Source organism: Bubalus kerabau, chromosome 8, assembly GCF_029407905.1.
Source record: "Bubalus kerabau isolate K-KA32 ecotype Philippines breed swamp buffalo chromosome 8, PCC_UOA_SB_1v2, whole genome shotgun sequence".
Taxonomy (NCBI): Eukaryota; Metazoa; Chordata; class Mammalia; order Artiodactyla; family Bovidae; genus Bubalus; species Bubalus kerabau.
The window spans coordinates 94,984,124-95,011,374 of NC_073631.1; the positions used below are offsets into that span (position 1 = coordinate 94,984,124).

Sequence of the window (27,251 nt, forward strand, 5' to 3'; positions counted from 1 at the left end):
GAAAATAATCCCCAAAGAATATATAATTCCTAATTCCAAGTGAGAATATATAATTTTACTAATTCCAAGCAAGAATATACAATTTTACTCACCAGTTTCTTTCATACATGGAGACACAAACCAACAACTTGACCTGTTAATGCCAACACTGTTGTCAGGCACCATTGGTTTACCCTCTAAAAATATTAAGGACAGAATTAGAGTATTTTGATTCATTCATGTAACAGCTATTTATTGAGCACCTGCCATATGCCAATAACAGTGCTAGGGTTTGGGGTGGGAGATACAATGATGAACAACAAGAAATATGATCTCTACTCTCATGAGGTTTATAGAGTCTAGTCTAATCACTGTCTCCTTGCAGAACACATAAAGTCTACTGTTTCCATGCATAAGCTTGCATTAATTCACTTTCTGGTTAAAAATGTCAAATTAATTGAAAGAGAAAAAATATTTCCTTCTATTAAACATTCAGCAGAAATATGATTATTAACTTAGAAGGACTTAATTTATTCAATACATAATTTGTGTGTGTGTGTTAGTCACTCAGTTATGTCTGACTCTTTGCAACCCTATGGACTGTGACTTTCCAGGTTCCTCTATCCATGGAATTTCCCAGGCAAGAATACTAGAGTGAATTGCCATTTCCTACTCCAGTGGATCTTCCAGACCCAAGGATTGAACCTGGGTCTCCTGCACTGGCAGGCATATTCTTTACCATCTGAGCCACCAGGGAAGCCCTCATACGTAATTTGAGAAATCATATTTCTAACAAAGTACATGTATATTTATGGAGTTAGTACAAATATGCATAATATGAAAGAATGTTCTTTGCTATGATTAATCTATATTGACAAATAAATTTGCATAAAATGTGACTCATTAAGAGAATACGATTACTTGAATAATCAAAATCACTTATGAAAATTAATTAACTGATGTTTTGTAGTTTTCAGTTAGGTACTATGGTCTAGATAAGCATTACAAAACTTTGTGGTTAGTGTGTCTAGTTCTTACATAGCCCAGTAGCTTGATTTGCTGCAATATTAAATTTATAGTTGAGCTGGAAGTTTATAATAAGATTTAGATTAGAATCTAAAAAAAAAAACTTACCAAGATTAAGTCATGTGATTTAGTTGAGTGACATTACCAAGAATAACATCAAAATTCTGAAGGGAGAATCTAGGAAGCTTTAAGTTGCTGCCATATACAAAGCTATGAAGTTAAAAGACGCTTGCTCCTTGGAAGAAAAGCTATGACCAACCTACTGCTACTGCTACTGCTAAGTCACTTCAGTCATGTCCAACTCTGTGTGACCCCATAGACGGCAGCCCACCAGGCTCTCCCGTCCCTGGGATTCTCCAGGCAAGAACACCGGAGTGGGTTGCCATTTCCTTCTCCAATGTATGAAAGTGAAAAGTGAAAGTGAAGTCGCTCAGTAGTGTCCGACTCCTAGAGACCCCATCCATGGGATTTGCCAGGCAAGAGTACTGGAGTAGGTTGCCATTGCCTTCTCCTTGGACAGCATATTAACAAGCAGAGACATTACTTTGCTGACAAAGGTCCATGTTGTCAAAGATATGGTTTTTCTAGTATGTATGGGTATGAGAGTTGGACCATAAAGAAAGCTGACCACTGAAGAATTGATGCTTTTGAACTGTGGTGTTGGAGAAGATTCTTGAGAGTTCCTTGGACTGCAAGGAGATCCAACCAGTCCATCCTAAAGGAAATCAATCTTGAATATTCATTGGAAGGACTAATGCTGAAGCTGAAGCTCCAATACATTGGCTGCCTGATGTGAGAAACTGACTCATTTGAAAAGACCCTGATGCTGGGAAAGATTGAGGCAGGAGGAGAAGGGGATGACAGAGGATGAGATGGTTGGATGGCATCACCAACTCGATGAATATGAGTTTGAGCAAGCTCCAGGAGTTGGTGATGGACAGAGAAGCCTGGCGTGCTGCAGTCCATGGGGTTGCAAAGAGTCGGACACAACTGAGCAAGTAAACTGAACTGATATACAAAGCCACATTATGAGATGAATTCCTACATTCTTTCAGGCCTATTCAGAATTGTTTGCAGGTAAAATGACTCCTGCCTTTTTAACCATAGTTGATTAAACCAGATATCATTTCATGAGTCACAGGCATCATTATATGGTCTGGCACACAGTAGGCACCCAATGAACATTTTAGAATGAATGAATAAATGGGCAGAAGTGGAAATAAACCCAGAAGTGGTATAACAAAGATTAAATTAAAAGAACATAATTCACTTGTTAACTCATTCAATAAACATTTTCTCATCTATATAAAGAGATCAGGCACTGTATGTCAGATACTGTCCCAAGGTATATAGGTGTAAGCAAGACCAGACATGATCATACTACCCCTCAAGTAGAACAGTGTAACTGAAAAGACAGATATTAATCCAAAGGCCAAAGGCCACCCATTCAAATGCAAATATAATATGTATAATGTGACAAGCGGCATGATAAGAGGTATGGTATTATGAGAGGGTATACAGAAGGGTCTGACCTTGTCAGGGAGGTCAGAGAAGACTTGCTAAAGGATGTGACAAAGAACTGAGGCTTCCCAGATGACGCTAGTGGTAAAAAATCTGCCTGCCAATGCAGGAAATGTCAGAGAAGTGAGTTCGATCCCTGGATCAGGAAGATTCCCTGGAGGAGGGTATGGCAACCCACTCCAGTGTTCTTGCCTGAAGAATCCCATGGACAGAGGAGCCTGGTGGACTACAGTCCATGGGGACGCCAAGAGTCAGACATGACTGAGCACACACACACACACAGAGTGACAAAGAATTACTCAGAACTTCCCTGGTGATCCAGAGGTTAAGAATCCGTCTGCCAGTGCAGGGGCCATGGGTTCAATCCCTGATGCAAGAAGATCCTACATGCCTCAGAGCAGCTAAGCCCCTGCACCACAACTACTGAAGCCTGTGTGCCCCAGAACCTGTGCTTTGCAAGAAGAGAAGCCACCATAATGAGAAGCCCACACACAGCAATTAGAGAGGAGACCCCATTGGCCACAACTAGAGAAAGTCTATGAGCAGCAATGAAGACCCAGAGTAGCCAAAATTTAAATAAGCAAGCAAGTACAAGGCTTCTGTGCAGCCCTGGTTTAAAAAAGAAAAGAATTACTCAGGTGAAGTGAGGCTAAAGGAGTAGGGTCTTGCAGGTGCAAAGATCTCATGGAAGAATGAAGGCAGGGGCATGGTGTGAAAGGCCATGAATAGTGGTCCTTTAGCCTTCAAAGCAAAGTAAAATATCTCAGTGTGTAGAGATTAGAGATTTAATCACTACACTCAAAACATGCACACAAAACATAATGTCATCTCATTAAGTATGTGTATACAATGTGTATATATGTATATGTACACATACACATATATTTTTAAATTGAGACATAGTTGGCATTACATAACTGATATAATCATCCTGTTAGAATGAACAATTCAGTGGGCTTATGTATGTTCACAGAAGTGTGCCACCATTACCACCATCTAATTTCAGACCCTTTTCATCATTCCAAAAAGAAGTCCCATACCCACTAGCAGTTTTTCTCCATTCCCCTCTCCCCCAGCCTCTGGCAACCACAGACCTACTTTCTGTCTATGTTGTTTTTGCTGTTCAGTCACTAAGTCATGTCCAGCTCTTTGCTCCTCCATGGACTGCAGGCTGCCAGGCTCCCTTATTCTTCACTGTCTCATGGAGTTTGCTCAAATTCATATCCATTGAGTTGGGGATCTATCTAACCATCTCATCTTCTGCCTCCCCTTTCTCCTTTTGCCGTCAATCTTTCCCAGCATCAGGGTCTTTTCCATTGAGTTGGGTCTTCACATCAGGTGGCCAAAGTACTGGAGCTTCAGCTTCACCATCAGTCCTTTCAATGAATATTCAAGGTTGCTTGTGTATTTGCCTATCTGGACACTTCCTATAAATGGAATCATATACTTATGTGTCACGGCAAATAGATGGGGAAACAGTGGAAAGAGTGGCTGACTTTATTTTTCTGGGCTCCAAAATCACTGAAGATGGTGATTGCAGCCATGAAATTAAAATACGCTTACTCCTTGGAAGGAAAGTTATGACCAACCTAGACAGCATATTAAAAAGCAGAGACATTACTTTGTTGACAAAAGTCCGTCTAGTCAAGGCTATGGTTTTTCCAGTGGTCATGTACGGGTGTGAGAGTTGGACTATAAAGAAAGCTGAGCACCGAAGAATTGATGCTTTTGAACTGTGGTGTTGGAGAAGACTCTTGAGAGTCCCTTGGACTGCAAGGAGATCCAACCAGTCCATCCTAAAGGAGATCAGTCCTGGGTATTAATTGGTAGGACTGATTTTGAAGCTGAAACTCCAATATTTTGGCCACCTGATGCAAAGAGCTGACTCATTTGAAAAGACCCTGATGCTGGGAAAGATTGAGGGCAGGAGGAGAAGGGGACGTTAGAGGATGAGATGGTTGGATGGCATCTCTGACTCAATGGACATGGGTTTGGGTGGACTCTGGGAGTTGGTGATGGACAGGGAGGCCTGGCATGTTGCGGTTCATGGGGTCGCAAAGAGTCGGACAGGACTGAGTGACTGAACTGAACTGATACTTATGTGTCTGGCTTCTTTCACTTAACATTATGTTTTCAAGACTCATCCATGTTGTAATGTGTACCTCATTTCTTTTTATTGCCACATAATAGTCTATTTTATGGATGTACCACATTTTATTTATCCGTTTTATCAGCTGATGGACATTTGGGTTGTCTCCACTTGGGGCTATTATAAATAGTGCTGCTAGAACATTTATATACAAGTTTTTGTGTTGATACATGTTTTCATTTCTCTTGGTTATATCCTTAGGAGTGTAACTGCTGGGTCACATGGTAACTTTATGTGTAAGTTTTTGAGGAAATGCCTGGGGATTGTTTTGCCAAGTAGCTCCACCATTTTTCAATACTACCAGGAATGAATGAAGGTTCCAATTTCTCCATATTCTTGCTAAGATTTGCTATTGTTTGTTTTTAATTATTTTTATTATAAACATCCTAGTTGGCATGCAGTGGTATCTCATTGTGGGTATATTTTGTTGTTGTTGTTGTTGTTTGGAGGGCACACTGCACAGCATGGTGGGATCTTAGTTTCCCAACAAGGCATGGAACCCGTGTCCCCTGAATTGGAAGCTGGGAGTCTTAACTGCTGGGCGCCTGGGAAGTTCCTTCATTGTTGTTTTGATTTGCATTTACTCTGATAGCAAATGATGTTGAGCATCTTTTAATGGGTTCATTGGCCATTTGTATATCTTCTCTGGAAAAATACCAGGCCCGCCTTTTGAATATTCTACTAGACTTTCTTAAAGGTGAAAAAATTGGTTGTAATTATTTGAGCTTAGGATTTAACTCCAGGTCACATATAATCATGAAATATTTTTGCATAATTTTAATATATTATGAATTCAAGAAATATGACTACCAGGTAAACTGAGTATCTATCGCACCATGTTATGTTTAGAAGCTTAGCAAGATGTGTTCATCGTTTCAAAGCACATTGTCAATGGCAGATCCCTTGTGGTATTTGAATTGCTGGTGCAACATGCCTTTCTATATCAGTTTGTGTTTGCTGCTATGACATGCAAACAAGTATTCGAGGCAATTTGAGACTCATTTTAACACATTTAGAAATGCAAGGGTCTCAATGAATGTTAATAATAAGGGTTGTTTGTAAATATTCTATGTCATTTCTAAGTTAAATATTTTAATATTGTGTAACACAGTGTTATCTATGCTGCAAAAACTAAATATTAAAATTACTTTACAGTGGTCTGTCGTCTTTCAGTCTTATGTTCCCAGCAGTCTGGCAAACAACCCTCTTGGTAGTCTCTTCCAATATAGTATTATTTTCCAATCTGCTTTCTTCCTCTTTGCCTAACTAAGGATATAATATCCAAGGCTTTTTATATACCAAAGATTGGGTGCACTGAGATTTTAAGACAGGAGACAAGTTGTGTGTGTGTGTGTGTGTGTGTGCACATGGATATGCACTATTTCATCACTGTCTGTCTGATGTTACAATGAAGGGAATTATTCTACACTGCACTAACAAATAAGAACAAATTCATGTGCATGAATATAATTCTTCCTCATTTTCTCCATTTCAACTGTAGTAATTTGTCTTGGCTCTTACCTACACTTCAGTCACAGTTATTTCCCTCTTTCTCTCATCATATACAAATTAGTCTGATTCTGGTCTGTATTACACATCCTCATTCTAGTTGATATTTTCGTTTCCACTTGGACTTTTGCTCTTTCATTTTCTGGTATTTCTTGTACAGAGGAATTTCTTACTTCTCTCAAATTCCAACTTTTTCATTATAGTGAAACTCAAGCATTTGATCCCTCCAGGATATCTTCTAGTCTAGACATGCCCAGGCATTTACATATAGAAAGATATTATTTCATAATAAATTACTTCTCCTTTGTCTGCCCTTTATATTATACCCTATATACTTTATATTATACAATGTTATTATATTGATTTTTTTGAATTCTATGTGGCTGTAATCTATATTACCTATGACTCCCAATTCAGGATAATAAAGGAGGCATTATGAAACATTAGCTGTGGAAACAGGACATTGGATTTGACAGGGTTGAGACCCACTGCTCTGCATCATATCCTCGTCCACCCTCGTCAGCAAGCCTCAAGGCCTGACTATTTTCCCTACATCAGGCTCTATGCTCTCAAGTGATAGGCTTGGTCTGTGATACACTAAAGGAATTCAGATCATCATCCTAGCCTAAGCTTTGTTTCAAGATTAAAGAAGTCGTTAACTTCCCTTTCATCTCCAGAGCTGTAAACCTTGAGCCTCAGCCTCAAAATGAGGAAGATGATAAAACTCATGATTTAAGGGACAAATTTAAATATTATTTTAATCATCGCTAACTATAAATATTTAAAGCAAGGTGGGAGGTAACATGATCATGTTTGGTCTCTATAAACTGCAGATATTGTGCAGATAATTGACTGTGAGAAGCTCATGTGTTGACTCAAGACAAATGCAACAGGCTTTCTGGTTTTCTTTGAAATCTAGTGCAAATGTGGCCAGTGCCCCCCAAGGCTTCCCCATGGTGCCAGGTATCAGTAAAATAATCTTTTATCACTAAAAGTCTTCTGGGACCTTAGGGGATTAACAGCATAATAGTATAATGTACAAAGACATCAAATGTATAGTTGGAAGTGGCTTAATATCTTAAGAATGTAATTCCTTTATATCTTAACTTTATGTGATTATTTCCAAGTAGTATGATTGCTCAATTGTGGTCTTGGTCCTTGCAACTTCTAGCTAATAAAGGCAGGTCTTAGAATGAGAACCCAGTTGCTGCTATATGAACTGGAAAACGTAGAGGCTTGATGTATTCTTGCTTTCTGTCTCTGAATCCTCCCATTGTATTTCAATTTTAATATATGATTCAATGAAGTTAAATTATACCCAATATCAAGACATCTCTTATATTATCATGGGGCATTAATGGCTATGAGAGTTACATTGGTCCATGTGAACTGTTCAATGAATATTGTATCATTGATCCAGTGACCAATATGGCTGTGACATTCCAGACTGGAGAGAAAGGAGTCATCAACTGCCTCAAATTATTTGGGGGAGGTAGTAAATATAAATTATGTAGCATGGAATACATTACTCAAGATGGCCAAAAGAAAGAGATTCCTGAGAAAGACTATAAAATATTTTCATGGGAAATATTCACGAAGAAAAATACATGTCTGTTTCAGTTGGAAATGGACAGAGGAGAAGACTGGATGTTCTGGGTTTCTTTGTTTCTTTCAGACAGAGAATTCTATGATTCATTAAGAATTATAATTAAAATAAAAGGTTTTAAAGTTTTTGGGGTCATTTGCTGGTTGACAACTTGATTAAAGGTGCCAGTTTGGGACTTCTGTGGCAGACTAGTGGTTAAGACTCTGCTATTCCACTGCAGAGGGTGCGAGTTCAATTCCTGGTCATTGAACTAAGATCCCACAAGCTGCACTTCATAGCCAAAAAAAGAAGACTAGAAGAAAAAAAGTTTTCATTAAGTAACATTGCTGGTTTACTCAGTGTACCACCTCAGTAATGCCTGCTTTCTGTTTCTTTTCTCTATTCTGACCAGTCACTTATTAATAAAATGGAGTATCTTTATGGGCTTCCCTGTTGGCTCAGTAGTAAAGAATCCACCTACACTGCAGGGGATGTGGATTCAGTCCCTGGGTCAGAAGATCCCCTGGAGAAGGAAATGGCAACCCACTCCAGTAGTCTTTTCTGGGGAATCCCATGGACAGAGGAGCCTGGTGGGCTACAGCCCATGGGCTGCAAAGAGTCAGACTCTTCAGACTGAGAAACTAAAAAACAAGTGATATATGACTTCTGATGGTACAGATTCAGCAATTCTTTTGCTTACTGAGTTAGTTTTCTAGCTGCTGCTGCTGCTAAGTCGCTTCAGTCATGTCCGACTCTGTGAGACCCCAAGAGATGGCAGCCCACCAGGCTCCCCCGTCCCTGGGATTCTCCAGGCAAGAACACTGGAGTGGGTTGCCATTTCCTTCTCCAATGCATGAAAGTGAAAAGTGAAAGTGAAGTCGCTCAGTTGTGTCCGACTCTTGGAGACCCCATGGACTGCAGCCTACCAGGCTCTTCCATCCATGGGATTTTCCAGGCAAGAGTCCTGGAGTGGGGTGTCATTGCCTTCTCTTTAGTTTTCTAGGGCTGCCATACAAATACAGCAAACTGAGTAGCTTAAACAATAGAACTATTGTCTCATGGTTCTGGAGGCTAGGAGATCAAGGTGTCAGCAGGATCATACTCCCTCTGAAGAAAGTAAGGAGGGATCTGTTTCAGATCTTCCTCCTCAGTTCAGTTCAGTTCAGTCGCTCAGTTGAGTCCGACTCTTTGCAACCCCATGAATTGCAGCACACCAGGGCTCCCTGTCCATCACTAACTCCCAGAGTTCACTCAAACACGTCCATCGAGTTGGTGATGCCATCCAGCCATCTCATCCTCTGTCGTCCCCTTCTCCTCCTGCCCCCAATCCTTCCCAGCATCAGAGTCTTTTCCAATAAGTCAACTTTTCGCATAAGGTGGCTAAAGTAGCTCCTGATAATTCTTTGGGTCATAGAAGCAATCTCCGCATGGTGTTTTCCCTGTGTGCGTGCCTCTGTGTCCAAGTTCCCCCTTTCATAAGAACACAAGTCATAATGGATTAGGGATCCATCCTGCTCCAGGAGGACCTCATCTTAACTGTTACTCTGCAAAACTCTATTTCTAAATAAGGTCACACGCTTATACAGAACAGACTTGTGGTTGCCAAAGGGGATGGGGTTGGGGGAGGGATGGAGTGGGAGGTTAGGGTTAGCAGATGTAAGCTATTATACATAGAATGGATGAACAACAAGGCCCTACTGTATAGCACAGGGAACTGTATTCAATATTCTGAGATAAATCATAACAGAAAATATAAAAAGGTATGTATACATATAACTGAATCATTGCTGTACAGCAGAAATTAATGCAACATTGCAAATCAGGTACATTTTTTTAGTTCAACAATTTTTAAAAACTCAATAAATAAATAAGGTCACATTCTGAGGTACTAAGGATTAGGATTTCAACATATAATCATGGAGTGGTGGGGGAGGGGTGTGGGTGGGCTGGTGGAGGGACCAATTCAACCATGACATTTACCTTTTTACTTAAAGCAATAATGCTTTGCCTGTGAAATCATGGCTGTGGGAAAGGAAGTTAAAGAGTGGTTTTGATGAGTGGTATGGCAACTGTGACTTCTAGTTTCAATTTCTAAGTCCTCCAGCTTATTTTACTTCTTGATTTTGAGGAAGAAAAATACCACAGGTCTTGGACAACTGTAAGTGTCTATAAGTCATTTTGAACATTTTTCATGAGACATTATATAATAGCAATAGAGATACACCTACTTGTCATAGAAGAATATGCAAAACCACCAGCCAAACTTTACAGTGTCAAGAAATTGTTACTTTTACTTAGAGCACAAATTATGGTTGCCAGGGGGACTATAACCCACCAAGCTCCTCTGTCTGTGGGGACTGTTCAGGCAAGAATACTGGAGTGGGTTGCCATGCCCTCCTCCAGGGGATCTTTCCAACCCAGGAATTGAACCCAGGTATTCCACACTGCAGGCAGATTCTTTACTAGCTGAGCTACCAGGGAAGTCCAACAAGGACCTATTTTATACCAAAAAAAAAGAAATTGCTACTTTTAGATTTGAGCATATAAACATTGCTGATGTACACCTCAGCTTCCCACTGCCATTTTCCTCAAGATTAAGAATTTTCAAAGCAAAACCCAACCCAAGCAAAATTATGAAGTAAAGGAGAACTGCCTTTTGACTATTTCTTCCTCTTCTTCACCTCGTTTCCTGCCCTTGAAGCACCTGCCTCAGGCACTTCCTTATCTTATCTGCCTTTTCTGACGAGGATTCTCTGGGGTCCCATAAACACTCTGCCAACCTTGCTGTGTGACCCATCACAGTCATTGTGACACAACCAATGTGTCACAACGATTCAGGACGTGTTATGAGGAATTCATCTGGAGAAATAGGCCAGTTTTGAATTTTCTCAGGGTCAGACTCTCTAAAATGCCATCTCTCATCACAATTTGCAAAATTAAAGAATTTGATCCACAATAATGTGGTTGTGGGAGACAGAATAAGAATCTTTCCACCTCTTGTAGGAAAATCTATGCTGAAAAAAAAAACATCTGAAATAACTGCAGATGAATCTGTTGTATAATTCTGTATAGTGGCTTCTTCTGGGATTTTCAAGGAGGGATGGCTACATACTTTGCAGGATCAGTGCAATGTGAAAATTCAGGGCCCCAGAACCAGTGTCCCAATTCACAGGGGACAGGAAAGCTCCAAAGGATTATAGCCTCCATGCCAGTACATAGTCAACACCTGGATTGCGGATGTTCAACAGGACTCCTCCAATCACCTTCCAAATGTACAGGGTGCTGCCACCTCCCAAGATACCACATTGCTGGGCCAGGCAGAGGGTGGCTTTAGGGCAGAGGGGGCAAAGCACACCCAGGGCACCAAGGGGCAGGGAACAGGCAGCCAAGACTCCCCCAGGGCAGAGGAGGGCAGGTGGCACTGTGTGTGAACTTAGGCTCCAAGTCCCCAGAGGATGGTTTGTTGTCCCAACAGACTTCACTTCCAAACCACAAATTCAAAGACAAAATTATTACAGAGTTTCAAGATGGTAGCCACAAAGCATTAAACCCAAAGGCAAGGATCCATAGACTAGGGCACAATATTTTCATACTTTGTAGAAAGTATGATCTTTGTAATGGGCCTTATTACATGTTATCAGGACACCAAGACATAGGGCAAACAGCGTAGGATTTGGAATGAAAAGATCCAGATTTGTGTCTTGAGTTTCTGGTTTACTAACTAGATTATTATTAAACTTCTCAAAACCATGCTCTTGTCAGTATGATGGTACTGTAAAGTGGTCTCCTATAAGGGTTAAGTTCAGTAAAGTTCACGGGACAAAAACCACAAGCTAGCCACCAAAATCCACCCAGCTCATCTCTGGGTGCACAGCTAGGCAAAGTTTCCTGGTCTTTCTTACAGATAGGTGGAGCCATCTGACTAAGTTCTCTACAATAGCATGTGAGCAGAAGTGATGCAAGCCTCTACCAGGACAGGCCTGGAAAACCTGCCACAGCTGCTCCTCCAAGCCTTCCCTGTTCTGCAGGCTGCTTGTAAATGATGATGAAGGAGTTCTAGATGCAGGAATTCTTAATCTGGGGTGCATGGAGCTCAAAGGATCCACAGATAGAATTAGGGAATCTATGATTTACATGAGGAAAACCTTGAAATCTTTGTTTCCACTAAGCTCTTTTTGAAATGTAACATTTTCTTTCATTGTTAATGTAGGCAACAAAGCACAGTTCTATGAGCAGTAACTGGGCCTTTCACCAATAAAAGTCACCAATACTACAGCTGCTGGAGAAATCTGACATACAATGCATGCTTGTCACTATTTTGATAGTATAGTCATTATTAAATCCACTGCTAGACATTCTTATTTAACATACTAGTTAACAGCATATATACCACTATATCACAAATTAGCTCTTTTAATAATTTAATGATTATATTTCAACATAATTGTCATTGTTGTCTAGTTGCTAAGTCATGTCTGACTCTTTTGTGGCCCCATGGAAAACTATAGCCCACCAGGTTCCTCTGTCCACAGGATTCTCCAGGCAAGAATACTGGAGTGGGTTGCCATTTCCTTTGCCAGGGGATCTTCCTGACCCAGGGATCGAAAACATGTCTCCTGCATTAGCAGGTGGATTCTTTACCACTAAGCCACCAGGAAAGTCCTAATTTTCATTAGGTAACCTTAAATTACCTAATTTAATTTAAATTACCTAATTTAAGGCAGGAGGAAAAGGGGATGACAGAGGATGAGATGATTGGATGGGATCACCAACTCAATGGACATGAATTTGAGCAAGCTCTGGGAGTTGGTGATAGATAGGGAAGCCTGGCATGCTACAGTCCATGAAGTTCACAAAGAGTCAGACATGACTGAGCAACTGAACTGAATCTTAAATAATTTATTTCATGCATTTTAAACATTATTCCAAGAAAGAAGTTTGGTAGCTCAAACAGACTGCCTAAGTGACCCATGACACAAAAAATTTAGGACCCTGGTAGGATTATGCTAAGGAGAAAAAAAAAAAAACCTAGACACAGAAGGCTGTTTACTATGCGATACCGTCTATAAGACATTCTGGAAAAGGCAAAATTTATAGGGACAGAAATCAGTGGGGGAGGGAAGTAGATTGATTGCAAAGTGGCATAAAGTGCTTCAGGACTGATGGACATGTTCTAGATCTCAAATGTAACGGTTGTCATGCAACTGTATGTACTCATCAAAACTCACTGAACTGTATGCCTGAAAAGGAAGAAATTCACTATATGTAAATTATACCTAAAAAAACCTGACCTAAAAGGGGAAAAAAAAAAAACCTGCTAGAGGACAGCAGAGCCTCAGAGGAAGGGAAGCTTCATGACAACATGGAGGAGAGTAGCCCCTGACCCACACAAATGCCCAAGGCTGCCATTGGAGAGAGAAAGAAATGCTATTGTGTTGAGTCCAGGCTTGTGTCTACTTGATACCACAGTTTAGACCACCCTGACACAGTTAGTAAAAGTATTTTGTGAACTATAGCATATAATACAAATGTTAGAATGAGAATATTCATATTCAAGTCCTGACAATGTCACTTTGAAAGTTTTGCATTATTGGGACAACCACTTGACTTCTCTAAATTTTGATTTCTTCAGTCACAGAATGGGTAGAATTGATAATACCCTCTTTGCAATTATGTTATAACAATGAGAGACAGCATAGACCTTAGCCTAGAACACCCAGTAATTGAAGAACAATTAAGCAGTAAGTAACTCCGGGAGTTGGTGATGGACAGGGAGGCCTGGCGTGCTGCGATTCATGGGGTCGCAAAGAGTTGGACACGCCCGAGCGACTGAACTGAACTGAACTGAACACCTACTCTGATGGTGTTTGGAGCACGATCCAATGCATTTGTAGTCCCAGCCCTATAATATATAGCATTACACTTTCCTTTGCAAAGGTATTTTTTGGAAATTTAGTCCTCTTCTTTATCAAATTTACAAATCTCATAGTTAGATGGGATAGTCAAGACCATGCACTCCATCCCTCTCATCTCCTACTTCCACTTAGGGGAAGTACAACTAAAGCAACAGTAGGGCTTTAGGTTCTGAGACCCAGAATTGGCAACTAAGACCCAGAGATGAAAGAAGAGGTCCAGAAAATCCCCACATTCTGAGTCAAAGCCAAAGTTGTTGAAGAGACGGTAGCATCCCATGGGGCTTGTGGAGAAATGCCATGTTGGAAGAACCAAGACGAGAGGAACTGGAAAAGAAGAGGTCATGATTTGGGAGGCTATAGCTTTATTGAAATGAGGCTATTCTCTTCCTTTCCCTCCTGAAAACCAAAGAAAGATGATCATAAAGGTCAAGGATTCTCAACCTCTCTTCCTCAACTATACTGGGGCTATAGATAAATACCTATCTAAGAGGGGATAGGGGATTGGAGTGGCCAAGTACCTGAGGACACTTCAGAGACAGATGACAGATCTGAGGGAAGACTTGTCTGGGAGAAGTAACCTCATTTCTACTCTTTGGAGCAACAAGGATTCTTTAGTGTCTGTAGGTGAAGACACTGTTGAAAAGGTCTATGTGCCTGAGTCATCTCGCATCAGCTTACTGCACTGAACAATCACCTAACAGCTGGTGGGACTCCAAGTGATGTGGACCCCAAGTAAAGTGGCAGAGGCTGCAGCCATAGGGGCTGGAGTCCAAGCCAGACCCTTCATTCTAGGGACTGGGCAAAGAGGAGGTCTCTATCAGCACCCTTCAAAGAATCGACAAAGATACCTCAGAGAGAATAGCGTTTGGCTGTTAACACAAAATGCAAATGTACAGGTGCCAGTCACAAGCTGCTACTTCATCACAGCCCACTCTGTATGGAGATCTCTGCCTTTCCTCCTTGTTTCCCAGCCCAGCCCCATAAGGGAAGCAGTGAGAAGGCAGGGGTGAGGGGAGGTGCCTCAGACAGTGTCCACTGTGTGCTCTGTCCACTCCAGAAAGCCAGGCTACAAAGCACCGCTCCAGTTTCTACCACCACCAACCGCTATGATTCCCCTTACCACCACCCTGCCCACCACCAGCACTACCAGCAGCAAGCAGCTTAGAGGCAAAGGTCTTACTTGTTTGGGCAAGGATATGACCACAGATTTGGGTCAAGGATGTGTTTAATATGAATATATTTTTACTATTGAATGTATATGAGTTTATTATTTTTAAATGGAGCTCCCCTGGCGACTCAGACAGATAATAATTCACCTGCCAATGCAGGAGACTTGGGTTCAATACCTGGGTCAGAAAGATCCCCTGGAGAAGGAAATGGAAATACACTGCAGTGTTTTTATCTGGGAAATCTCATGGACAGAGGAGCCTGGTGGGCTCCAGTCCATGGGGTCACAAAGAGTCAGACACGACTTAGTGACTAAACAACAGCAGCAATACTTAAAACATGATTGCTAAAAAAAAATAAAAAATAAAAAAACATTATTGCTGTGTATATGTGTGTGTGTATTAGTCACTCAATTATGTCTGACTCTTTGTGACCCCATGGGCTATAGCCCACCAGGCTCCTCTGTCCATGGGATTCTCCATCCAAGCAAGAATACTGGAGTGGGTTGCCATTCCCTTCTCCGGGGGATCTTCCCAAACCAGGGATTGAACCCAGGTCTCCTGCATTGCAGGCATGTTTTACCATCTGAGCCACTAGGGAAGCTCCATTTAAAAACATGATCAATGGACTAGTTTAATAACTATGTGCCTTTAAAGTTGTGGAATTGCACTGAAAGGCCTCAAAGGAGCCCATGACCCAGAGGCAGAGCATAACTTGAGAAGGTAAAATCATTTCACGATTATACGCACAATTAATTGAGCCTTTTGATAAAATGAATAACAAATTGACACTTTTTGATCACCAAGTACATCCCAAGCACTAAGTTTATTAAACATGATCTTTTCTCATACCCAAGAGAACTTCATTGCTAAAACAGCTCCCAAACTAAGGTAAGATAACATGTTCTTCTTAACTCTAAAGAAAAAAGTACTGTTTTGCCAATACACTATATTTAAACACATTTTAACAAGTACATTTACTGATCTAGAAATCACTAGTGTGTCATGAATTACGAGCGTGCGGCAGAAACAAGAGGTGCAAGGGATCTCAGAGCTTTGCCAGGCAACTGCCCGTGAAGGCATTAATTTATCAGTTAATGGATGTCCACATAGCAGAAAGCATGGAATGTTAAAATCGTTTCTTGCCATTAATGTATCTCATTTGCGGGTGATCACTATTCTTTTGCAGAAAGTAAGGCCATCAGTCCTGAGACAGATGTCAGCCCAAAAAACAAACCCATAATAGCACCAGTGAATAAACCAGATCTTATGAAGCCATACCAGTAATTCCCAGAAAACAAGCCAGGACTAAGTAAATCTGTGAGCATTTTAAAATGTACCCTCTCAGATTTCCTTAGTGGTTAAGGAAAGAACCACTTAATTCCTTAAATTAAGTGGTTAAATCCAGGGCTTAAGAATCTGCCTGTGAATGCAGGGGACATGGGTTCAATCCCTGGTCAGGGAAGATTCCACGTGCCTCGGGGCAGCTAAGCTGGCGCGCCACAACTGCTGAGCCCACAAGCCACAGCTACTGAAATCCTCGCTCCTAGAGTTCGTGCTGTGCAACAAAGAGAAGCCGTCACAATGAGAAGCTCACATACTGCAACTAGAGAGTAACCCCTGCTTGCCACAACTAGAGAAAGCCTGTGTGCTGCAAGGAAGACCCAGAACAACAGTAAACCAATAAATAAATAAAATTTAAAAGATAAAATGAAGTGTGCATTCTCATCTCATTAATAACTTCCTTATATTGTTTATATGTTGAAATAACTTGGAATATATTGGGTGAATGAAATAAAATGAAAAGAAGTTTAAAAACAAAATGTACATTCTCACATCAAATAATGGTTTGCGAATCATTTTGTTTGACATGATTGACGCCACTGCTTCTCTCTGGGTTTCAGTGGTGGTAATGGCAGTAGTGTTTTGGGTTTCTTTTGTTTTTTTGCTTTTGAATCCTCAAAGGTTCACCATGAAATGACTCACCAAAACAGAAACTGAAATTCCATTAAAGATAAATTCCTCATAATGCTTCATCCAACCCAGTAGGAAAAAAAGGCCAAACCTGCATGCTTAGCCATTGTTATGAACTAAACTGTTTCCCTGCAAAGTTCCTGTGTTACTCCTACCACATCAGAATGTGCCTGTGTTCAGAGATAGGGTCTTTAAAGAGGTGAGTAAGTTAAACTAGGTCACTGGGTGAGCCCTCACCCAATATGACTAGTTTTCTTATAAGAAGAGGAAACTGGGACACAGAGAATAAAGCATGTGAAGATACAGGAAGGAGCTAGGCCTACCAGGGAAGGAGAAAGACCTCAGAGCTGGTCTGAGGTCTCATACCAGCTGATACCCTGATCTCAGACTTCTGGCCTCCAGAACTGTGAGAAAATCAATCTGTGTTGTTTAAGCCACCTAGTCAGTGGCACTTTGTTATGGGAGCCCTAGAAGACTAATATAGCCATCATTATTTTTCAACTATATATTTTACTTAAAATCATAGCACTGTGCCCAAAGCATCAATTAAGTGCCTAAGTACCAATTATCCAGCCCAACTCTATCATTCTATGTATAGTAATAATAACCAGCAGTATTGGGTGCCTACTGTGTGGCAGACACTGGGATGGAGATATATATATGTATGTGTGTGTGTGTGTGTGTGTGTGTGTGTGTGTGTATAATCAGCATGTTGAGTTTTACATCCACCCTGCTCTGTGTATATATTACTATTATCCCCATTTTTACAGATCCCCAGAGCCAGTGACCACCAGAAAACCAGGGTTCAAAGCCAGGTCTCCTAGGACCCCACAGTCCTGAACTCTTGGAGACATAACACAGGAATGAGTTTACCAATTTGCCTGTGCGTGCATGTGTGCTCAGACATTTCAGTCACATTCAACTCTTTGCCACCTTTTGAACTGTATAGCCCGCAAGGCTCCTCTGTCAATGGAATTCTCCAGGAAAGAATACTGGACTGGGCTGCTGTGCCCTTCTCTGGGGGATCTTCCAGAAATCCAGGGATCAAACACCTGTCTCCGGCATTGCAGGCAGATTCTTTACCTCTGAGCCATCAGGGAAGCCCACCAGTTTGCTTACTGGTACCAATTTGCCTGCTATTCTGAGTCACAGCAGAAGTAGAGCTGCAACAGAGGTCACCTGATACCCATACCGTATCCTGCCTTGATGACCGCAAAAACATTTTGAAATACAAAGTTTTATAGAGTTCATGCACCAGTGTGGGTGACTTGACAAAGGGCTGAGACCCTCTGGATCTTTGATTCTTTTTCTAAAGTTTTGTTGTTTTTTTTTTAATGTGGGCCATTTTTTAAGTCTTTACTGAATTTGTTAAATATCGCTTCTGTTGTATTTTATTTTATTTTTTTTGGTTTTCTGACCACCAGGCCCGTGGGATCCTAGCTCCCCAGCTAGAGACCAAACCCCCACCCCCTGCACGAGAAGGTGAAGTCTTAACCACTGGACCATCAGGGAAATTCCTGGATCTCTTGCTTTTATCTCATGCTCTGCAGATGCTTTATACAGCATCAGAAGATTAGAGTACTGCAGAGGAAGGGTGAGGCTTCTAGACTAGGAACATCTGTGAAGGTAGCTGGATATTGATCATGGGTAAGAGACTATGCCAAAGCCTTTGACTGTGTGGATCACAATAAACTGTGGAAAATTCTGAAAGAGATGGGAATACCAGACCACCTGACCTGCCTCTTGAGAAATTTGTATGCAGGTCAGGAAACAACAGTTAGAACTGGACATGGAATAACAGACTGGTTCCAAATAGGAAAAGGAGTACGTCAAGGCTGTATATTGTCACCCTGCTTATCTAACTTATATGCAGAGTACATCATGAGAAATGCTGGACTGGAAGAAACACAAGCTGGAATCAAGATTGCCGGGAGAAATATCAATAACCTCATATATGCAGATGACACCACCTTTATGGCAGAAAGTGAAGAGGAACTAAAAAGCCTCTTGATGAAAGTGAAAGTGGAGAGTGAAAAAGTTGGCTTAAAGCTCAACATTCAGAAAACGAAGATCATGGCATCCGGTCCCATCACTTCATGGGAAATAGATGGGGAAACAGTGTCAGACTTTATTTTGGGGGGGCTCCAAAATCACTGCAGATGGTGACTGCAGCCATGTAATTAAAAAACGCTTATTCCTTGGAAGGAAAGTTATGGCCAACCTAGATAGCATATTGAAAAGCAGAGACATTACTTTGCCAACAAAGGTCCATCTAGTCAAGGCTATGGTTTTTCCTGTGGTCATGTATGGATGTGAGAGTTGGACTGTGAAGAAGGCTGAGTGCCGAAGAATTGATGCTTTTGAACTGTGGTGTTGGAGAAGACTCTTGAGAGTCCCTTGGCCTGCAAGGAGATCCAACCTGTCCAATCTGAAGGAGATCAGCCCTGGGATTTCTTTGGAAGGAATGATGCTAAAGCTGAAACTCCAGTACTTTGGCCACCTCATGCGAAGAGTTGACTCATTAGAAAAGACCCTGATGCTGGGAGGGACTGGGGGCAGGAGGAGAAGGGGACAACGGAGGATGAGATGGCTGGATGGTATCACCGACTCGATGGATGTGAGTCTGAGTGAACTCTGGGAGTTGGTGATGGACAGGGAGGCCTGGCGTGCTGTGATTCGTGGGGTCGCAAAGAGTCAGACACGACTGAGCGACTGATCTGATCTTATCTGAAGAGGAGCAGCAGAATCATGCTAATGAGGCTTAGGGGAGGGTTGTTGTTGTTAGGTCGCTTAGTTCAGTTCAGTCACTCAGTCGTGTCCAACTCTTTGCGACCCCATGAATCGCAGCACGCTAGGCCTCCCTGTCCATCACCAACTCCCGGAGTTTACCGAAACTCATGTCCATCGAGTCAGTGATGCCATCCAGCCATCTCATCCTCTGGCGTCCCCTTCTCCTCCTGCCCCCAATCCCTCCCAGCATCAGAGTCTTTTCCAATGAGTCAACTCTTCGCATGAGGTGGCCAAAGTACTGGAGTTCCAGCTTTAGCATCATTCCTTCCAAAGAACACTCAGGACCGATCTCATTTAGAATGGACTGGTTGGATCTCCTTGCAGTCCAAGGGACTCTCAAGAGTCTTCTCCAACACCACAGTTCAAAAGCATCAATTCTTCGGCACTCAGCTTTCTTCACAGTCCAACTCTTACATCCATACATGACCACAGGAAAAACCATAGCCTTGACTAGATGGACCTTTGTTGGCAAAGTAATGTCTCTGCTTTTCAATATGCTATCTAGGTTGGTCATAACTTTCCTTCCAAGGAGTAAGCGTCTTTTAATTGCATGGCTGCAGTCACCATCTGCAGTGATTTTGGAGCCCCCCAAAATAAAGTCTGACACTGTTTCCACTGTTTCCCCATCTATTTGCCATGAAGTGATGGGACTGGATGCCATGATCTTAGTTTTCTGAATGTTGAGCTTTAAGCCAACTTTCTCACTCTCCTCTTTCACTTTCATCAAGAGGCTTTTTAGTTCCTCTTCACTTTCTGCCATAAGAGTGGTGTCATCTGCATATCTGAGGGTATTGATATTTCTCCTGGCAATCTTGATTCTAGCTTGTGCTTCTTCCAGCCCAGCGTTTCTCATGATGTACTCTGCGAAGAAGTTAAATAAGCAGGGTGACAATATATAGCCTTGACAAACTCCTTTTCCTATTTGGAACCAGTCTGTTGTTCCATGTCCAGTTCTAACTGTTGCTTCCTGACTTGCATATAGGTTTCTCAAGAGGCAGGTCAGGTGGTCTGGTATTCCCATCTCTTTCAGAATTTTCCACAGTTTATTGTGATCCACACAGTCAAAGCTCAGTCGTGTCCAACTCTTTGCGACCCATGGACTGCAGCACACCAGGCTTTCCTCTCCTTCACTATCTCCCAGAGTTTGCTCAAATTCATGTCTATTGAGTCTGTGATGCCATCCAACCATCTCATCCTCTGTCCCGTCTTCTCCTCCTGCTTTCAATCTTTTCCAGCATCACGGTGTTTTCCAATGAGTCGGTTCTTTGCATCAGATGGTCAAAGTATTGGAGCTTCAGCTTCAGCATCAGTCCTTCCAATGAATATTCAGGACTGATTTCCCTTAGGATTGACTGGTTGGAGCTCCTTGCCATCCAAGGGACTCTCAAGCATCTTCTGTAGCACCACGGTTCAAAAGCATCAGTACTTTGGCACACAGCCTTTTTTATGAGCCAACTCTCACATCCGTACACGACTACTGGAAAAACCATAGCTTTGACAATACAGACCTCTGTTGGCAAAGGGATGTCTCTGCTTTTTAATATGCTGTCTAGGTTTGTCATAGCTATTGTTCCAAGGAGCAAGTGTCTTTTAATTTAATGGCTGCAGTCACTGTCCACAACGATTTTGGAGCCCAAGAAAATAGTCTGTCACTGCTTCCTTCTACCCCATCTATTTGCCACAAAGTACGTTTATTTTATTTTTTATGAAAGGCAGACAGCCACTTGCAGAGCCTCAATTGCATGTATTTAAAACCACTAGACCATTCAGATATGACCTAAATCAAATCCCTTATGATTATACAGTGGAAGTGAGAAATAGATTTAAGGGCCTAGATCTGATAGAGAGAGTGCCTGATGAACTCTGGACGGAGGTTTGTGACATTGTACAGGAGACAGGAATCAAGACCATCTCCATGGAAAAGAAATGCAAAAAAGCAAAATGGCTGTCTGGGGAGGCCTTACAAATAGCTGTGAAAAGAAGAGAAGTGAAAACCAAAGGAGAAAAGGAAAGATATAAGCACCTGAATGCAGAGTTCCAAAGAATAGCAAGAAGAGATAAGAAAGCCTTCTTCAGCGGTCAATGCAAAGAAATAGAGGAAAACAACAGAATGGGAAAGACTAGAGATCTCTTCAAGAAAATTAGAGATACCAAGGGAACATTTCATGAAAAATGGGCTCGATAAAGGACAGAAATGGTATGGACCTAACAGAAGCAGAAGATATTAAGAAGAGGTGGCAAGAATACACAGAAGAACTGTACAAAAAAAAGATCTTCACAACTCAGATAATCATGATGGTGTGATCACTGACCTAGAGTCAGACATCCTGGAATGTAAAGTCAAGTGGGCCTTAGAAAGCATCACTACGAACAAAGCTAGTGGAGGTGATGGAATTCCAGTTGAGCTATTTCAAATCCTGAAAGATGATGCTGTGAAAGTGCTGCACTCAATATGCCAGCACATTTGGAAAACTCAGCAGTGGCCACAGGACTGGAAAAGGTCAGTTTTCATTCCAATCCCAAAGAAAGGCAATGCCAAAGAATGCTCAAACTACTGCACAATTGCACTCATCTCACACGCTAGTTAAGTAATGCTCAAAATTCTCCAAACCAGGCTTCAGCAATACGTGAACCGTGAACTTCCTGATGTTCAAGCTGGTTTTAGAAAAGGTACAGGAACCAGAGATCAAATTGCCAACATCCTCTGGATCATCAAAAAGCAAGAGAGTTCCAGAAAAACATCTATTTCTGCTTTATGGACTATGCCAAAGCCTTTGACTGTGTGGATCACAACAAACTGTGGAAAATTCTGAAAGAGATGGAAATACCAGACCACCTGACCTGCGTCTTGAGAAATCTGTATGCAGGTCAGGAAGCAAGAGTTAGAACTGGACATGGAACAAAAGACTGGTTCCAAATAGGAAAAGGAGTACGTCAAGGCTGTATATTGTCACCCTGCTTATTTAACTTATATGTAGAGTACATCACGAGAAATGCTGGACTGGAAGAAACACAAGCTAGAATCAAGATTGCCAGGAGAAGTATCAATAACCTCAGATATGCAGATGACACCACCCTTATGGCAGAAAATGAAGAGGAACTCAAAAGCCTCTTGATGAAAGTGAAAGTGGAGAGTGAAAAAATTGGCTTAAAGCTCAACATTCAGAAAACGAAGATCATGGCATCTGGTCCCATCACTTCATGGGAAATAGATGGGGAAACAGTGGAAACAGTGTCAGACTTTATTTTGGGGGGCTCCAAAATCACTGCAGATGGTGACTGCAGCCATGCAATTAAAAGACGCTTACTCCTTGGAAGGAAAGTTATGACCAACCTAGATAGCATATTGAAAAGCAGAGACATTACTTTGCCAACAAAGGTCCATCTAGTCAAGGCTATGGTTTTTCCTGTGGTCATGTATGGATGTGAGAGTTGGACTGTAAAGAAGGCTGAGTGCCAAAGGATTGATGCTTTTGAACTGTGGTGTTGGAGAAGACTCTTGAGAGTCCCTTGGACTGCAAGGAGATCCAACCAGTCCATTCTGAAGGAGATCAGCCCTGGGATTTCTTTGGAAGGAATGATGCTAAAGCTAGAACTCCAGTACTTTGGCCACCTCATGCGAAGAGTTGACTCATTGGAAAAGACTCTGATGCTGGGAGGGATTGGGGGCAGGAGGAGAAGGGGACGCCAGAGGATGAGATGGCTGGATGGCATCACTGACTCCATGGACATGAGTCTGAGTGAACTCCAGGAGTTGGTGATGGACCGGGAGGCCTGGCATGCTGCGATTCATGGGGTTGCAAAGAGTCGGACACAACTGAGCGACTGAACTGAACTGAACTGAAAGTCTTCATAGCTTGATTGCCCTCTGTTCTCCTACAAATGGGCCTTGAGAGCTTGTTTGGAGGTTCTAGCAGCAGAGCACAGCTACCTGCATATATCTGACCTAATAAAGATGCTCCAGTATCCAGGAAGATCGCTCTCCACCAGCGTGCTGCTTCAGTGGATAGGGAAGAAGAAGACAGGCAGCTGGATCAGTCCAATCAACCCTGGCAATCAATGGAGTTGATTGCCAGATGTCACAGCCAGATGATCCTCAATGTTTAGCGTGTGAAGAGGAAAACTCAAATTGTTGGGGTTTAGAACATGAGAACATGAGAGTTCCAAATAATAGCAAGGAGAGATAAGAAAGCCTCCTTCAGCGGTCAATGCAAAGAAATGCAGGAAAACAACAGAATGGGAAAGACTAGAGATCTCTTCAAGAAAATTAGAGATATCAAGGGAACATTTCATGCAAAGATGGGCTTGATAAAGGACAGAATGAAGAAGGGGTGGCAAGAATACACAGAACTGTACAGAAAAGATCTTCATGACCTAGATAATCATGATGGTGTGATCACTCACCTAAAGCCAGACATGCTGGAATGTGAAGTCAGTCAATCACTATGAACAAAGCTAGTGGAGGTGATGGAATTCCAGTTGAGCTATTTCAAATCCCTAAATAAAACCTAAAGCTCATCACTGTGGTGTGAGATATCCTAAATGTGCTTAGTTGTGTCCAATTAAATGGAAGATGCTAAATTGTAAAGGATGACACTCTATTTTGCAATGTTAAGGGAAAATTGCCTCTTCTAAGCTGTGTTCATGTGAGTAGTCTCTGTATCAGTGGTTCTCAAAGTGTGGTTCCCTGGGCCAGGAACACCACCATCACCAGAGGTAGGGATTGGCTAGAAATACAAAGTTTCAAGCCCCATCCCAGACATACTGAATCAGAAACTGGGAAATCTGTATTTTGGTAAGCCTTCCCAGGTGATTCTGATGAGTATGTATGTTTTGCAACCACTGCTCTGTAATAAATATTTTTATAACTTTGACATGAACTACAAAATCTTTAATCAGTAAAATGATTTAAAAAGGAGAGTTGTCAGAATGATCCAAGCCAATTACTAAATCATGTTCTGTCAAAGGCTCAACAGCACCTATTGATATGATCCATGTATTCTGGTCTCTTGGGTACCTTTCAACACTTAGAGTCCATGAGCATTGAAAGAGAACAATCTCCTGATGAATAATTGCATAATTACAAATAATTGGCACTTTAACTTTTTTCAAGTTTTGATTTCCCATTTTTTTAATAATTAAGAGTGCCATTCCTATGAAAATATCCTCCTGAAGCATAACCTATTCCATTTAGCATTCTCAAATCAGATAAGCAATACACCAACATGTTAAAAGTGGGCAGAGGAATTATGGATGAATTTTCTTGCCTTTATATTGTTGTATTAATATATTTTTTCTTAAAAATATTAAGGTAACATTAGAGTTTCCCTGGTTAAGAATCCGCCTGCCACTGCAGGGGACACAGGTTTGATTCCTGGTCTGGGAAGATCCCACATGCCTCAGGGTAACTAAGCCTGTGCGCCAGGAATACTGAGCTCGCACCCTAGAGCCTGTGCTCTGCAACAAGAGAAGCCACGGGATGAGAAGCCTGCACACTGCAACAATGAGTAGCTCCTGCCCACTGCAACCAGAGAAAGCCTACGCGCAGCAGTGAAGACTCAGCACAGTCAAAATAAAGAAATAACTCTTTTTTAAGAAAATTAAGACAAGGTTAGATAAGCATATGGTTATCAAACCTGAGAGAAATCCATCTTTATAATGTCTGTAGCTAGATACACTATTTATAGGCAAAGAAAGGTTTTTCTAAATTGACATAGAATGCATTTCCAATAATCAAGATTGAACAGAGACTTTTTTTCCCCTGTCATTTTTCTCTTTTACTTCTAACATGAAAGACGGACTGACTACTATATATTACATAGGAATTAGACTGGACTTAATTCTAGGGGAAAAGCCCAGATTTATTTTATTTGTAACAGATTTTTTTTCAATATTGAAATGTTTTCTACACTATATAAAGAGTGTGCTTTGGAATCTACAGAGAAAATCTTTTTATAATACAGAGCATCACTGTATATAACCCCTTGTCATGCTTAATGGTCCTTGGCACCATGGGCTGTTACTCTCTTTGGTTGATTGGCAGTTATACTGTAATGAAAAGAGATTCATATTTTAGCTACTCACTCTTTATTGCCACAACTAAGATTGGAGTTTTTTATTTTCCTCACTTCGTTTCTTTGAGATGTGTTTTCCTTAACACAGATCTATTGTTTTTATTTTTAAATGTTTTTCATTTGAATTTCCTTTAGGTACTTCCCGTGAATTTTATGGGCCTCCATTCTTATGATTGCTATAGTTGTTATTTCTGAGATCAATGAAGCACAGCTTTTTATACGGCTGACATGTACCAATCTAGTGAGCTAGAAGAAAGTTTGGCATTCTATTTCTCTACAATTTTCTACCCCAATAATGACTCTGTACGTAATGTTGCTAAACTAATTTTTTTCAATCCTAAATACGGTCTTTTTCCCTTATATACATTTTTGTCACTTTCCATATACTGTGGTATTGCCTTCACGCTACTGGTTTAGTAAAGGAAGCACAGAGGTGGAGTCAAAAGTCTTGGATTAAATTACAGTTCCACCAGTTCCTGACGCTATCAATCACTTGTTTGTATTCCACATTTTTCAACTATATGATGTGAATGATATTAACTACATCACAGGGATTAAAGAAATAAGTAATAGAGAGACCATAAAATTGTAGAGTCATTATGGTTTCTGCCTTGACTCAAGTGCTCCAGGAAGCATGACGTAACTAAAGAAGGCAATGAAAAGAGTATAATTCAGGAGAAATAAAATTTTCCTTCATAATAAACCATACAACTTACCTTCGTCACATTCTCTCTGCCACATACACACCCTTCACTTATATACTCTGTGTTTTTATCAGTTCACAGTGGCTTGGTTGGGAAGGTTTTTAATCAGCACTGGGAGGAGTTTCTACAGGAGTTCCTATACACCTTGAGTTTCTAGGGTGGGGTTGGAGGCTGGTGGTAGGAAAAAAAAATCCTAGAAGGAAACAAAATCCAAACACTCCCCTAACACTTTAAACATCTGTTCAACCTGTATGTTTTCCCTCGAAAAATCGGTGGTACAACCTTTCCTCAAAGCCAGTTTATGGATAAGATAGGGATTCTGAAATGGGGTAAAAAGAGATGGCTATGCAGGTGTACATTTAGGTATATATAGAGTCAGTCTCCTGGGGATAAATGGGGTATTAGAAATTAAGGAACAGATGAACCTTGTGAAATGGATGAAAGACACAGTCCCAGAGCAACCTCTGGGTTTCAGAAGTCAGACAGGACCATGTGTGGAGGAAGGTCTGACTCTTAGGGTAACTAGAGAAGGAGAACAAAAGTAAGAGCTCTAGGTCATGAATTGGGGAATTTCAAATGGGTTTGACAATAGCAGGATGGTTGGTGATAAGTACAAATATAGCAAGGATTTCTGTGTAGTGGTTAGTCTCTTTTATTTCACTTTTTTTTCCTTTGCCAATTAAACCTTTGTCCATCAGAGGATACTTCAGTTACCTTCTAGTCTCTGTGTTAAAAATCTGTTTAATATTTTCCCATAATTAAGAAATTGTTTTGAACTACCTGCAATTAATAATAATGGAAAACAGTATTCCACCAAAAGTACAGATAGATTCTGCTTACTTAAGAGAAGAATAAGAAA

General features: G+C 41.2%; 1 protein-coding gene across 2 annotated transcripts in view; it reads right to left on the reverse strand.

Annotated features, from left to right (window-relative positions):
• The window catches only part of ZNF800 (zinc finger protein 800), a 185,116-nt gene that overhangs the window by 68,000 nt on the left and 89,865 nt on the right, over positions 1-27,251 (reverse strand). The window contains exon 1 of one of the 2 annotated variants that reach the window (XM_055590839.1): positions 93-133. The exons of the other annotated variant lie outside the window; for it this stretch is intronic. The gene's annotated coding sequence lies outside the window, so the exon portion shown is untranslated. Of the gene's footprint in view, positions 1-92; positions 134-27,251 lie in introns of those variants that run through there. 2 annotated transcript variants of the gene reach the window in all.